The sequence below is a fragment of the Eleutherodactylus coqui genome, chromosome 9 (genome assembly GCF_035609145.1).
Source record: "Eleutherodactylus coqui strain aEleCoq1 chromosome 9, aEleCoq1.hap1, whole genome shotgun sequence".
In the NCBI taxonomy this organism is placed as follows: domain Eukaryota; kingdom Metazoa; phylum Chordata; class Amphibia; order Anura; family Eleutherodactylidae; genus Eleutherodactylus; species Eleutherodactylus coqui.
In genome coordinates, this window is record NC_089845.1 from 123,534,972 (window position 1) to 123,551,674 (window position 16,703).

The window sequence follows — 16,703 nt, forward strand, 5'->3', positions numbered from 1 at the left end:
TTACTCTAGAAAAAAGGCTAAGAGGCGATCAAATAACTATGTATAAGTACATGAGGGGACAATACAAAGATCTCTCCCATGATCTGTTTATACCCAGGACTGCGACGGTAACAAGAGGACATCCGCTACATCTGGAAGAAGGCAGGTTTCATCACCAACACAGAAGGGGGTTCTTTACTGTAAGAGCAGTGAGACTGTGGAACTCTCTGCCTGAGGATGTTGTGATGGCAAAAGCCATAGAGGAGTTTAAAAGGGGACTTGATGTCTTTCTAGAGTGCTGTGATATAACAGGATATATTCATTAGGGGACCAGCGGGTTGTTGTTCCGGGTCTTACAGTCAGGTAGGAACCATCAGAGGTTGATCCAGGGATTATTCTGACTGCCATTATGGAGTCGGGAAGGAATTATTCCCCCAAAGGGTCTAATTGGCTTCTGCCCCTTGGGGTTTTTACCTTCCTCTGGATCAACAGGGAGGTTGAAACAGGCTGAACTAGATTGACATTGTCTTCATTCAGCCTAACATACTATGTTACTATGTGTGCAAATGAACATACCCGGCGGACAGAAAAAGCACAGTAACATACGCCGATATGCACACAAAAAAGCATTGTTCATTCCGCAAAACACAGCGCTGAGGCATGCGCAACTGCGCATGTTTAGGAGCCCTAGCAGGAACTAATAGACCTGAAGGGGCAAATTTACTTAGACCTGTGTTTTATACACCCGTCGATGAAAATACCCCACTGCCGTGAAGGACGCCAAATGTATCAAAAAGTCCATGCATCCTAATACATTTGGCGCATCTTTTTCCCATCTGCTGTGAAATCCAGATTTCAGCTGTAATTTACACCAGTTTCTGACATATGAACTATGGTAAATGTAACCGGCTACGAGTGACCACAACTTGGCCCCTAATGCTAAGCCACACACACTTTTTGATATATTGTGTCAGATCTAACGTCACATATTTTGGCACACAACCTGACACTGGTTAAATCTCCAGTGATTTGCTGTTCCGTAAATGCTGAAGACCCATACCCTTATGGGGGTCCGAACTGTGATTTCACACATAGCGTGAAAGAAAAACCAAGAATACTGGGCTGGATAGCGTGACCGCTAATGGACAACACTGCACTGCTCTTTGCTCATCCTTTGGATTCACGCACAGTGTCTAGACGCAAGTAGCATACGTCATATTTTGTTACCATTGAACCCAATGCAAAAATGCAGTGAGCGCCCCCCAGTGATGACTGTATGCAAATGCTAATCACCGCATCATCTTTCACCAAGACTCCCGAAGCAATCATATGGTCCATTTGAGTCTAAGCAACTAGTGTCCGTTCTGGCTGACCACATATCGCTGTATTGGGTCAAATAGCATCCGTCCAAAAGTAGTTTTTCTGTACTTAAAATTAGACGGGCACAACACTGGGCAGCTGGTGGAACAGTCCGCGGCGTCTGGGCAGCTGGTGGAACAGTCCGCAGCGTCTGGGCAGCTGGTGGAACAGTCCGCAGCGTCTGGGCAGCTGGTGGAACAGTCCGCAGCGTCTGGGCAGCTGGTGGAACAGTCCGCAGCGTCTGGGCAGCTGGTGGAACAGTCCGCAGCGTCTGGGCAGCTGGTGGAACAGTCCGCAGCGTCTGGGCAGCTGGTGGAACAGTCCGCAGCGTCTGGGCAGCTGGTGGAACAGTCCGCAGCGTCTGGGCAGCTGGTGGAACAGTCCGCAGCGTCTGGGCAGCTGGTGGAACAGTCCGCAGCGTCTGGGCAGCTGGTGGAACAGTCCGCAGCGCCTGGGCAGCTGGTGGAACAGTCCGCAGCGCCTGGGCAGCTGGTGGAACAGTCCGCAGCGCCTGGGCAGCTGGTGGAACAGTCCGCAACATCAGAAGTTGTATTGATAATCACAAGGCACTTTTCTATCACCTGCCGAGTACTGCCAGTTATTTCGGATTATGTCACAACAGTTGAGGGTGTAAAACCCGCTCGTCAGACTGGTTATATAATCAGATTACAACGATGGGATGGTTTACGGCCTCGGCGGATACAAACTTCTGACTCCTCAGTCATATGGTTTCATAATTCTTTCACAACAGGATGAAAAAGTGGAAGATGCAGAGGTGATAAAATAACTACAACTTCCTGAGTCTGTGTCGGAGCCGGGCGTGGAACGATCAGTTATAGTTTAACGAAATATATTTGGGAATTGTACACATCGGGGGAGGGGGGGAAATAGTCGATCACCGATAAAAATGATTTGTGCATCAGAGCATGATGCGGTTTGAGGTTACCAGCATCAAAGTCCTGCACCGGCTCCGCATCCTTGCTCAATCTGTGAGGCGATGTGGCACTGTGATAGAAGGAGGACCATCTGTGGCTGCTGCCGTTATGGGAGGGGGGGGGGGATCTTTTGCTTCTGCTGGGGTGTTAGGACCACTTTATTGGTGGTCAATACTTGGATCAAGAGATATGTTGCATATATTTGTCCACCTCTTCTCTACTGTGCCAATGTCTACTGTGGATTTTCACGTCTTACAATGTAGACACGTGAAATCCGTCACAAATCTGCACGTTATATGTGTGTGAATATCCAATAAGCTGGTTTCAGACAGCCACAACACCATGGACCACATTGTATTGCCCTACAATAAAAAGCGACCTACAAAAAGGCCCTTCCTACACGGGCTGATTATTGGGCACGAATGTTCCTCTGAACAACTGGGACAGCTAAAATGGCCAATATTCAGCTGATGAATGCAAAAACACTCAAATATATTTCAGTGCGCAAAAAAGTGCTACCTGTTCAGATGTACATTTCCTTGTGCAAACAGGGAGAATGCATAGTTGGCGCATGGGGATGAATAATCGTGCTAATGATCCTTTGTGTCCATAGAAGCAGTTCTCAGTCTGTACAGACAAAAGCAGTCAAGTAACCTTTCATGAAGAATTGGCTCATGTAAAAAGGACCTTAACGGTGGTTTCTCATCTGCGCCGGGAATTCCGTTTTCCTGTTCCATTTGGGGAGCAGGAAAGGGGAATCCCCTGGCCAAACAGCTCTGTCTTATGACAGAACCGAATAGCCCCAAGGGACCCATCGACTTTAATGGGGCCTGTTTGCTTACCACTCAGCTGCCCGGAAGAGAAAGCATTCCAACACAGATGTGAAAGCACCCTTAGGCTTGCTTCACACAGAGAGGATGCGAAATTTCGCTATGGCAAATCCACCTGCGCCCGCTAATCCCGGGATTGACCAGCCATGTGGACGAGATTTGTCAAAAATCTTGTCCACACAGGATGGCCAATTCATTGCGGCAAAGCCAGCAACAGTGGGCGCTGCAGCGCGGATTCCCCGCCGCAGCATGTCATTTTTCTTTCAATTGCGGCTGCGCTCCTCTTATGGGAGCGCCGGCCGCAACGAAAAAGCATGCGGCCAAGCCGCTCCAAAACCCATTGCTAAGTGCCGCAGATTTTGAAGCTGCACTTTCCCGGCGGCAATAGGTCGTGAGATTTCCACCGAGCATACGTCCCGTGGGAACCCAGCCTTAGTCTGCCCACAGGCATCTACGGCTCTGACTCTCCTACATTGCAATGATATTCTCACTCCTGTGCAGATAGGAGGAGTACATGGCTGTACAATTGCAAGCTCAATCTTTGCAATACTTTGTGAGCAACCTTTGGCGTGATCTCATGCGCCATTCTTATGTTATGCAGGTTTAAAGACAACATGGCGGAGTCTGCAGCAGATTTCACAGCAATGGAGAACAGAGCAGTGATGAAGTTCCTGTTTCTGAAATGGATGTTGTTGAAAGACGTTCTTGGTGATATGGTGCAAACATTAGGTGACAAATGCCTTTCAAAAACCAACGATAAGTACCGTTCCAGATGACATCCAGTAGTGACGGTTCCAGAAACTATAGATGCCATCCATGGGAGGATTCTGGAAGACCGGAGAATTTCTGCTAAGACGACAGCCGAGGATCTGAACAATTCCAGAGAAAGAGTTGGGTCCATAATTCACAGTCATCTGGACTCGAGGAAGATGTCTGCCAAGTAGGTTTTGAAATGTTTTTCAGCAGATCTAAAGCATGCCCAAGTGCAAGCCTATCACAACACTTTAGAACAGAATGTTGATGCTTTTCTGTCCCGCCTGGAGATGATGGATTTTTATGTATGACTGAGTCAAAAGAACAGTTAAAAGAATGGAGACACAGTGGTCCCCTGTGTCCAAAGAAGTTTAGAGTGCAGAAGTCGTCATTCGAGGTGACAGCGTCTGTCATTTGCAATAAAGATGGGATACTGCTTGTGGACTACCTTTCAAAGGGATCTACTATCACGGCTGTATATAGCACAACACTTCGATATTAGTGTACCATGTCTCCACTGGAAGTATGGGTGGGGACATGGGTTGGCAGCCCTGAGTTACAGAGGATGGCTAGGTCACACCCACAACATTCAGCTGACATGTCCCAGGCGGCTTCAGCTCACACATTTCCCATCTCCACTCCCATTTCCTACATGACCCTGGTGGCTTCCCATTTCCACTACCATCCTCTGCCGCTGTCAGCGTCCATGCCGCCCTTGTATCCGGCCCTCCGCTGTCAGCATCAATGCTGCCTCTCTGAACTGCTCGCATCTCCACTCCCATGCTCCAGCGAGTCATTGCCGCCGCAACAGCCTCTGCCACCATTCCTCCGATTTTCCAGGTCAAACAGTAGAAGTATGGAGGCTGTACACCTCCAGGAAGGTGTGTCTGACTGAGTCAATCGCCAGCTTTGCCCATGGTTTATGAAGCAGCTCCAATACTCATCCACTGATTACTATTGATCTTTCATAGTGTCGTGTGCATGAGGCCAGCGTAGAGCTAGAGAGGCAGAGGTGGCAGCTGTACCCAAGCCCTTCTGCCTCAGGGGGCACAAAGGCCTCTCTGCCACGCAAGACACTAGTATTTGCCACATTGTGAGTGGTAAGCTCAGTTACCAGCTCTGCGCTGAATTCCAGCAGCTTCAAATAATTCCCCTGCATGAGGCAGTGAATAATCCTCTCCTCTGGCATTTCCGCATAAATGGGATTAATGCATTTGATAATGCTGGGTGCCAACTCTTAGTATGCGCGCTCACACAGCAGCTTGTGGGCAGATCTTCTGAGAGCTGAAAAGCCTGCACCGCTTTGGTGCCGACTTTGACGTGGAGCCTATTAGACTTCCCTACCTCAATTCAAATTGTGAAGTCTGCTGTGAATCCGCGGCAAAATCCGCACCAAACACTGTAGGACTTGACAGGTATTTTGGTGGGTGTTTGAATGCACCCTAAGGCCAGCTTCACACGGACTCTAAAATTGCACGAGATTTGTGCATTGTAAGACCCACAAATATGAACCCCAGTCTTTTGAACGACGTCATACACATAAGCGATTTTTTTACTTGCATGGAACAACGATGCGCTGGTATGCAGGAAACCAATCGCGGTTAATAGATGTTCTATATTATGCATGTTCTCGTATCGCAGCGCCCATTGTTTTCAATGGGACCGGCGGCAGCATCGCACCACGTGCACGCGAAGCGATAGCTCCTACTGAAGTGATGCGAGGCTGCTTTGCCATGAAAACGCCTCTCATACTCGGGGATTTCACATGGATGGCGAGCGCGATATGGTGGCGGGATTCAAAGCCTCATATCACGCTCGCCTGTGTGAAGTTAGCCTAAGGCTCCTTCACACTTGGGTGTACGATATCAGGCTGTGAATCACGGCTCAATATCACCAATTTGCCACCATGTGAAAATAGCCTTGCATCATTGTGGGGCTGAAGGGAATCCCCCACCGTGGCTGTCACAGCCGAGGCAGAGGAGCGCGGAGTTCTCCTATTGATTTCAATAGGGCAGACACTGCTGCCGCACTGAAGACAATGGATGCGCTCACAGTAGGGTAGACCATGTTGCAATATGTTTCTTGCATAGCAGTGCATCACTCATGGAATGTTGCACGATTTGAAAAATCGCAGCATGTCCTATCTTTCATGTTTTTTTTTCTAGCCTATGTTTACCTACAGAGGCTCCTTTTTATTGCATCGCACAAACTTGTGATTTACGTGCGATGCGTTTTTAACATTAGAAACTCTTATTGACTTTCGTGCAAGTCGCTAGAGAAAATCGCGAGTGGCAGCAATGCAATGCACAATTTTTCCTCAAGAAAAAGCTTTGCCGACACTCAAAAATTGCCTGAACAGAGCTGCAATTTTGCCGCAAGTTTCTTGCAGCGATATCGCAATCGCCATTGTGAAGGAGTGGTTTCTTACACTGTTTATTTTGGGGGGAAATTGCGGGGGGCAATTGCCAGCTTTGCCCATGACATGGGCGTTTCCTGGAACTGAGGCTGGCCAACCCATGTCTCCAGCCATACTTCCAGTGGAGACATGGTAAACTAATACCCAACACTTCTGGATAAACTGAAAAAGGTTTGAAGTCTAAAAGGCACAAAAAGTTGACCCAAAGTGTTGTGTTCTTGCACAACAATGCCTCATTCCACATGGCAGCCATCACTCTGAGCAAACTGGCTGACCTGGGCTTTAAGGTGCTGGATCATCCTCCTTATTCTCTGACCTGGCACCCTGAGAATATCATCTGTTGTCTAATTTGAAGGAACACCTCAATGAACCATATTTGCCTGAATTTCTGTTGTAATTGCAGAGGCTGATGTCTGGTTTGCCACCCAGCCAAAGGAATTCTGTTTGGATGGATAAAGAAGAAGTTACAACACCTCCAAGTTGCCATGCCTCCAATGGGAGGGGTGAGACAGGGCGGAGCCAAGTTTAACTGGCCCCTCCCATTGCAAACAGTGGTGAGGGGCGGAGATGGGGCGTAGATGGGGCAGGAGCTCAGTGCACTGCTCCCGGCCAGGCCCGCCTCCTCCCCTCGCATAGAGGGACAACGTATATCGGCCGGGCGTGAAAACTGATATACACCCGTCTGAATAAGCCCTCAGAACTGCAGATTTCCATACCAATTTATATGCAGATTTGGCCCCATTTAATTGAGTAAATCAACGTGTGACCGCCCTATACTGTTTCTGCCCGACATGTCAATTCTTTTTTTTCCGCGATGCGGGTTTCAAAATCCCCACTGTATAAACTGCGGCACAGGTCTTAGAAAGTGAAGGGCGGACGGCTGCCCCCCCTCCCCCCCCTAACCGTACTGCAGGTTTCTAGAAGAGTGCTAGTACAAATGTATGATTTTGGCAGCTGTGCCTCAGGAAAGGACCATCACTGGGCTTCACATCACCTTTTCAGAGTCTTACTATTGTACAGATATTATTGTAAGAATCGTTAACATGAACCCCAGTCATATTACAACAATAATAAAATAATCGCTTTGTATCGGATGAGCTGTACAATGACTACTATTACGGGCAAGCAAGACATTATAATAGTGGCAAATATAAGGTCGTCTTTATTATGACTACACACGGTAGGGCGGGAGCCTGGTAAGCCACCCCTGCTGCCAGTTTGACTCTTCTGGTGCCCGTTTTCTTTCAACACCTATTGGCCAGACAACGCTTTCCCCCAGGCCCCCATAACACATGACTATTCGGCTCAGTTGAGTATTCATCTATTTAGGGAGGTAAGCCGGCGTGAGGTAGTTCTACACCAGCCATAAGCAAATGTCGTTTTGCACCATAATTTACACCATTTTCTGGCATATGCGGCACACAACCACAAAAAATAATTAACTAAAAACCCGCATCAAAAACCGCATGTCTGATTCCTGAATCAAAATCTGAGAGCGAGTCCTGCTCCCTATCCATAGGCAGTGAGCGATGGCATTTCTTGTCTTTATGGGAAGATTCAATCCCTATATGAGTGGGAGTATTATGATATTGCAGACCACCACCAGTTTAAACTTTACCATACCCTGCGCCTTAAGCACCATTGCTATATAATTGTCACGTCCACCTAGGACGTGCTGGAACCATAAGGCTGGGTTCACACGGGGCGGATTCCCGTCGGAAATCTCGCGGTTTCGCTGCAGCAAAAACCGCGAGATGCCCGCCGGGAGAACTGCCGTGGGTTTTTCCGTTTGAAGCGGCCCGGTGGCTCGCTTTTCCGTTGCGGCCGGCGCTCCCATAGAGGAGAGCGTGGCCACGGTGGAAAGAAAAGATAAACAGACATGCCGCATATTCTGAAACCGCGGCCGCCAAGGTTCCAGCCTGACTTACCGCAGCGGATTGGCCGCCCTGTGTGGTCGAGATTTCTGAGAAATCTCGTCCACATGGCTGGCTAATCCCGAGATTAGCGGCCGTGGGCGGATTTGCCGTGACGAAATTCCGCGCTGCAAAACCGAGGCAAATCCGCCCTGTGTGAACCCAGCCTAACCCGCAGATCTCGCATGTAAACACACAAACTCAGAAAAAACAATAATAAACTAAAACATGGGAACTCTTTCTCTATCTGAATAACCTCAGGGACGGGGGTCTACCTACACGCAGGCAATTCACCCTGACAAGGACGTACCCCACCTCGTATCTCAGTCCTTAGTCAACCCTAGGCAGGACACGGAAATAACAATAATCATTAATACTTGTGACATATCCAGTAAAATTACAGAATTACTTGTTTTCTTAGTAATTTCTTACCTTCAGCTCATCCAAATCTCGTATTACTCAACAGACTGCAGACACTCTCTAAGCATCGTTAAGAAGGCTGGCAGTGATTAGCTCTGATAATCCCATTATATAGGCATCTGAGAGCAAGCAGTGACCTCACAGCGCTATCTCGTGCCTACCCTCATCATGGATATCCTCATGGAATATATGAGTCACGGTCCGCCACAACACTCAGGTGGTTTTGTAACACTTTCTAAATCCCAGAACTGAGTCACATAAATATCTTTTTCCATGTAATAAAATGACAGAACGGTTTACTTATTAGTTACATCGAATGTCACTATTACTCAAGAAGCAGTGTACTATGATGTGTAAGTGTAAACTGTGACTTCCAGGTTATGACACTCTCAAAGGAGAGCGCAATCCACACTTAGCTGTCACTTTCCTTCTATAGAGCTTATACTTTAGGTCACTTTTGATTCTACCATTGTACAATTTACTGTATAGAATCAGGCTCTTGCATACGGCAGTACTATGTGAATGGAACTTGTATTGCGGAACACACTATTGGAAGGGCTTAATAGATATCCATGCATGGCAGCCTTCACTAGGCTCTGAGCTAGCATGTTAACCCATCAGCATCCTGGGGGAGTCGATGGGGCGCCGGAAGGCCCCTCCACCTCCAGTTGGCTCTATAGGCGCATGGTCAGTTTTGACTCTGCCATCTAAATAGTTAACTGCTGTGATCACAGCCAACTCCGATTGCAGCTGTCAAAAACAGCTGATAGCTGCTGAGTAAGAATATCTATGTAATACGGTCAGGAAGTGCTTGACAAAGTTTTTTGTAAAGATTTTATAGACTTCAAGCAAGACAAAAATTAGTGTCCAGCTTAGGGAGGAGTCAAATCAGGTTGTGTTCACATCTCCGTCAAAGGGGCAGTTGTCTCCCTATTATAAGTCAATGGGGTCCGTCTTATAGCAGATCAAGCAGTGTGGCATGGTTCTGTTTATAATGAAAACCACAATGCAAAAGTGGACAGAACCTTGGGGGGGGGGGGGGGGAGAGTAAGCCTTGGATTGCTCTGTTACTTAAGTAGTTTTGGTACTTTTAGACAAGATGACTGCAGGGCACTTAAGCCCTGACTGCTGTCCCAACAACTATCACTCCTGTGCTATCACAGAGGAGCGATTGTCATTCAGTGAATGGAGGTAGAGCGCGCCAGAGATCTCTTCCAGCCACCCGTCTCCATTCACTATGAACAGGCAGTCGCGTAAAGCTGAACGACTGCCTGTTTACAATGAGTGAAGTCGCTCACTAGTCACTTTGTTTCAGTGAGATGAAATGAATGATTTCTCGCTCTGCACCCTGTCAGGGTCCTGCTTTTCCACAGGACAAGCACTGGTCAAAATTGCTTGTCTGAGCGTTTTTTCCTGCCGATAGTTGGCCCGTGTAAAAGTATCCTATCTCAATGTTGGCGCTGTCATCTAACGTTATTTTTCTCAGATAATGGTTTAAAAACTAACTGCACTTCTTCCAAACTTTTGACATGTCAGAGCAACATGTCAAAAGTTTTGGTCACTGATTCCTGCTGCTGAGACCCCTGCTGGTTGCTGAAACGAGGGGGCTGCAGCGCTGTGCCCCTTTGGCTGTCTTTGCTGACTATTGACTCCTCTTCAGCAGCTGAAGACAGACCCATAGAGTTCTATAGAATATATCTATAGACCTGAATGTGCCCGTCTTCACCCGCCTAGGAGACAACGAAGACAGACGAAGAGGCACAGCGCTGCAGCCCCTACATTTCAGCGACCAGTAGGGGTCTGAGCAGCGGATACCGCACTGAGCAAGTCCTATCTCGCACAAGCGCTTTTTACCGCGGCGTTTTGAACACCACGGTAATGGCGGTATAACGCTCCCATTGAATACAATTGTGATTCTGGATGTGAGCACAATGCAATGCAAATACAGTACATCTATGTACATTGCAAGTGCTTCCAGTAGTTCTCAATGGGTTAAAAAAGTAAATAAATTTTAAAAAAAGCATCACATTCAAATGGCGCACGACCGAGATGCAGTTTCTGTAAAGATCCCGTAGGAAATAATAGGACATGCGGCAATTTTTCAACCTCATCGCTGTGAGAGAGAAAATTGCTTATGAGAATAAACACATTCAATCAATGTGTAATTAACACGTGCGAGTTCTGTCCATATCGCTATCGGAAGGAACTGGTGCCTGGATCTCGCTTGTGTGAATACAACCTCAGTTAAACGGAAATCAAAAGGTGTCAGGTTTTGGTCTCCATTGACGAGATTTCCATTATTTTCTGGCATTCTTGCCTCCGAATAGCGTAGGCCAGTGTTTCCCAACTCCAGTCCTCAAGTTACCCCAACAGGTCATGTTTTCAGTATTACACAGGTGATGTAATTATTGTCGGGGCCTCAGAGTGTTCTTCCTATAGGATATCCTGAAAACATGACCTGTCGGGGTCCCTGAGAGCTGGCGTAGACCAGGGTTCCCCAACTCCAGTCCTCAGGGACCACCAACAGGTCTTGTTTCCAGGATTTCCTCAGTGTTACACAGGTGATGTAATTATTGTTGGTGCCTCAGACATTGCCACAGGTGTTCTTACCATAGGATATCCTGAAAACATGACCCGTTGGCGGTCCCTGAGGACTGGAGTTGGGGACCTCTGGCGTAGACGACTGCTCTACTCTGCCTGACAAAAAAGTACTGGAAAGGAACTTAAATCAGATCAAACGGAAACCAAAGTGTCTGCAATCGACTAATGACATCCTATGTTACTATCCAAGGTTCTACCCGAATGCCATCTACAGTTAAAACGGCACCCAAGGATGGGCACACATTGCAAATTTCAAAGCATGCCCTCAGGGCCACTCTCCGGCTGTAAGGCACTACCACCACACCCTGGCACCATACAATTGGCGAGGGAAGAGTAGGACATGCGATACTAGGTTCCTATTCTAACTCCTAAAAGCTATGAAGAATACTGGATATCCTACGACTCCCTCGCCATCCAGCGTGCTATTGCATCGATCCACGCCCAATGTCATATTAGATGGGAGAGGGTCATAACATGTACTGGATGGCCAATATTAGTTGATTGGAAAGTCATACTCCATTTCTGCGGCTTCTTATCTGAGGGGCCATAATTTATTTTAAAGATTCATATATATGAATCTCCGCCGCCCTGAACACTAGTGCCGGACCCGTTATAAAGTGCGGATACGTCAAGAGCTTCGATGCACAACCATTATTTATTCTATCCCGTAAAACACTTATTATATAAGGACCCCGCTACTACATGGCTGACATACGTTGGCCCCGGTATTGTACAACAGGTTATCAAAGCACAAATGAACTTTGCGATTTGCATTGTAGGTAAATCCTATCTGATGTTTACACAACGAATGATCTAATCTGTACGTAAGTTTCCCTGCCCACCAAAACCTCCTGCTATGTGTATCCCGCGAGCAGAATAGGCCGAACCTTCCGCCAACAAGTCCGTAGCCAAGCCCTATAGTAAATACAGCACACATGGAGCACATACCGCAGTATATTTATACTTGTACATACACGCAAGTAGTACTAGGCAAACTACTAGAAGGGGCCTGGCGGCTGTAGCTGCACCATCCTGACACTGGACTGCACTGACAGACACCCCACCCAACCCAAGCAGCCAAGTATGGAGGAGCCAGCAGGCACCCACCTCTGTGTGCAGACCAGGGCGATGTCCTCCGCTCTCTACTGTGTGTTGTGGAGTGAGCGGAGGTAAATCTTCTCCTCCCTCACATATCCCCTCCCAGCAAGCAGTGACAGCATTTCCTCCACTCTGCTAGTCCACATAGCAGAGCCGCCTCACAGTGGGGGCCATGACTGCGTTATGAGGCCGCCTTCACAAACTTCTGTCCTGTCTGCTGCACAAACTACAAGGGATTCGGATTGTTCTCCTCCTGTACATGAGGACATATTATACAGGGGTGGGGGAGAGCGGGCCGGACCCCAGGGCAAATAGGGTCACGAGCCTTCATTAACCCCTTGGAGACACAGACATTTTTCACTTTTTTATCATTTTCGTTTTTTCCGCTCCACTTTCAAAAAATCATAACGCCTTTATATTTCTGTCTATACGTTTTTTTTGGTTGGAGCTAAAACTTAGGGCTGAATGTGATTTATTTTACTTCGCATACATACGCAGCGTATTTTTTGCGTACTTTACCCGCTCCCGTGGGTTTCTGTTCGCGCCACTACACTGCATATTTGCATACCCCAAAAAAGTGTGTGGAAGGGCCCATTGTTTATCTGCGCAAATACGCAGCCCGTTCACTTCAATGGCCTATTGCAGAGAATAATATGCATGAAAATAGGACATGTCGTGTATTTTTTTCACGCGGTCGAACACCACGTGAAGAAATACGCACGTGAACAAACCCAAACTTACCCTGTTTCCCTGAAAATAAGACATATCCTGAAAATAAGACCTAGCATGATTTTCCTGAATTTTTGAGGATGCAAAATGATTTTTCAGGCTTTTTGAGGATGCTTGAAATATAAGTCCTACTCCAAAATTAAGCCCTGCTAACAGTTAATTAAAAAAGTCAATTTAAATTGTGTCCAGGCAGCTATACATGTAAAAAAGTTAAACCTTTTTGAACAAAAATTAATATAAGACACTGTCTTATTTTCAGGGAAACACGGTATGTATGCGATACGCTCTATTTTCGCAGGGAAAGAACACATACTGACCTCATTAAACTAATTGGTCATTTCATTGTCTGAAATCATCGTTTGTGTAATTTCGTGCGCACAAAGAGTACAGTTAAAACGCACTTAAATGCATGCAAATACACACTGTCCATTCAGCAAAAACGCGGTGTAAATGCGCATGTAAATACACATATGCTCGTCCGAATCCGGGTTTAGGCAGGCTCGCACGAACGTATGGTAAAACACAGCGTTTTACCGGTGTGGGGAGCTGCGATCACCGCAATTGTGATCTCATATGACTGCGCACAACAGCGTATCTCACGCACGCGCATGAATTGGCTTCCTAGTTACTTTTTTAAAAAATTTCCTTGTATTGTTTCCCAGCAACGTCTGTATAAATCACTGCATGTACGCAATGCAATTGGGTCTGTACAGCGTACGCACCCATAGAGAACGATAGAGCTCTATCGCACATAATACGCGGTACAATAGAACATGCTGCATTCTTTTTTACCTGCGTATTTTGCGCAATGAATGTACACAAGTGTGACTGGATGAATGAAGATCAATGTGCTTTCACTGACTCAATTCACCACATATTATGCACGTGTATATGGTGCGTGTAATACGCAATGTAGTTACACTCGTGTGAGCGCAGCCTATAGAGCTCCTTCACATGTGAAAGCCCCATGGACGCGAGGCGTTTTCAAGTGAAAATAGCCTTGCATCATTGCGGGGATGAAGGAATCCCCCAACGTGGCTGTCACTCCTACGGCAGAGGGTAGAGTTCTTCCATTGCTTTCATAGAATCATAGAATGGTAGCGTTGGAAGGGACCTCCAGGGTTATCGGGTCCAACCCCCTGCTCAGTGCAGGATTCACTTAACCAACCCAGACAGACGTCTGTCCAGCCTTTGTTTGAACACTTCCATTGAAGGAGAACTCACCACCTCCCGTGGTAACCTGTTCCACTCATTGAGCACCATCACTGTCAGAAAGTTTTTTCTAATATCTAATCTGTGTATCCTCCCTTTCAGTTTCATCCCATTGCTTCTAGTCTTTCCTTGTACAAATGAGAATAGGGCTGATCCCTCTGCACTGTGACAGACCTTCAGATATTTGTAGACTGCTATTAGGTCTCCTCTCAGCCTTCTTTTTTGCAAGCTAAACATTCCCAGATCCTTTAAAGGGGTTGTCCCGCGCCGAAACGGGTTTTTTTTTTTTTAAACCCCCCCCCCCCCCGTTCGGCGCGAGACAACCCCGATGCAGGGGTTAAAAAAAACCACCCGCACAGCGCTTACCTGAATCCCGGCGGTCCGGCGTCTTCATACTCACCTGCTGAAGATGGCCGCCGGGATCCTCTGTCTTCATGGACCGCAGGGCTTCTGTGCGGTCCATTGCCGATTCCAGCCTCCTGATTGGCTGGAATCGGCACGTGACGGGGCGGAGCTACACAGAGCTACACGGAGCCCCATTCAGAAAAGAAGAAGACCCGGACTGCGCAAGCGCGGCTAATTTGGCCATCGGAGGGCGAAAATTAGTCGGCACCATGGAGACGAGGACGCCAGCAACGGAGCAGGTAAGTATAAAACTTTTTATAACTTCTGTATGGCTCATAATTAATGCACAATGTACATTACAAAGTGCATTATTATGGCCATGCAGAAGTGTATAGACCCACTTGCTGCCTCGGGACAACCCCTTTAACCGTTCCTTATAGGACATGATTTGCAGATCGCTCACCATCCTGGTAACTCTTCTCTGAACTTGCTCTAGTTTGTCTATGTCTTTTTTAAAGTGGGGTGTCCAGAACTGGACACAGTATTCCAAATGAGGTCTGACTAAGGAAGAGTGGAGAGGAATAATTACCTCACGTAGTCTAAACTCTATGCTTCTCTTAATACATCCCAGAATTGTGTTTGCCTTTTTGGCTGCTGCATCACATTGTTGACTCATGTTCAGTCTATGATCTATTAGTATACCCAAGTCTTTTTAACATGTCCTGCTGCTTAGCCCAATTCCCCCCATTCTGTATGTGCTTTTTTCATTTTTCTTGCCCAGGTGTAGGACTTTGCATTTCTCCTTGTTAACTACCATTCTGTTAGTCGCCGCCCACTGTTCAAGCTTTTCTAGCTCTTTTTGAATACTCTCTCTTTCCTAGTGTTAGGTATCCCTCCTAGCTTTGTGTCATCTGCAAATTTGATCAGTTTTCCATCAATTCCCTCCTCCAGATCATTTATAAAAATGTTGAACAACACTGGGCCTAGGACAGAGCTTTGGGGTACTCCACTTGATACTTTCTTCCACTTAGATGTGCAGCCATTTATGACTACTCTCCATCCTCACTCTGAGTAGCTCCTGGTCTGTTCCACCTCACTGCTGATAAGAGCAGAAAATTCATTCGGAGTGGATTTTAGCCTTCTGTAATAGTTTTCTCTGCTCTGTCCTCCTGATCTCCTCCACCATCTGCAGACACTGTCCTACAGCCCTCTGTAACAGTAGCTTTCTCTGCTCTCTACACTGATCTCCTCTATTATCCCTTGATACTGTCACTCTGTTATAGCACAATAGAAAGGACATGTTCACAACAGGGGAGCAGCTGTCAGTTTGCTCTGACTGACAGAATTTGCTAAGTTTTCAGTCCTCTACTCTGTAGTGCCTTGGAAAATAATGCAAACACAGAAATCAAACAATTACAAAAAGTTTTCATTTTCAAAAACACATTGATTAAAAAGAAGAGTGTAAAGCTGTACATAGCCTTGTGCATGTGTTGTCAGAAAATGAACTATTCTATAAATCAAGTTTTTATGTTAGACATATTTTTAAGAGGAATTTTTCTTCTTAATTTTCAATGTCACTATGTTTAAAAACATCCTAAAACTCTGCATTTTTAGGCCGATTTCACATGGGGGACAAAAATCGCACGATTTTCTGGCAATGCGACAGTGCTGCAAATCGCATGTATGTGCAGCCCATGCTTTCTGATTGGTTCCTTCACATTAGCGATGTTTTGTAGGCTGCTATATTGTGGAAAACAAAACGCGGGTTGCTGAATATTGCCGCCATTTGCTATGTTTTGTAGCCCATGTTTCGCTATGGACCCATCCTTTGTGTTGCATCGCATCGCACAAAAACACGGTGTTTGTGTGGTTCCATGCAACTTTTACAATAGGAAATTCTACTGTAAAAGCCCTAATATAGGGCCTACCTGCATAAAAAAGCCCCCCAAAACACAATACATCACCAAACCAGGCACTTTCTGGTTTTGAGATTCAAAATCCCCGCCTCCAGGAAGCAGTGGCTCTGATTGGTTCACCAGCGTTGAGGCTCAGCCAATCAGAGACAGCGCTCGATGAACCAATCACAGCCATTCAAAGGGATGGCTGTGATTGG

The 16,703-nt window shown here is 46.7% G+C and overlaps 1 protein-coding gene across 1 annotated transcript in view; it reads right to left on the bottom strand.

Moving 5' to 3' along the window:
- Positions 1-12,461, bottom strand: part of CPNE3 (copine 3) — an 80,913-nt gene extending 68,452 nt beyond the window's left edge. The window contains exon 1 of the mRNA XM_066578446.1: positions 12,314-12,461. The gene's annotated coding sequence lies outside the window, so the exon portion shown is untranslated. The remainder of the gene's footprint in view (positions 1-12,313) is intronic.
- Between the last annotated feature and the right edge of the window lie 4,242 nt (positions 12,462-16,703).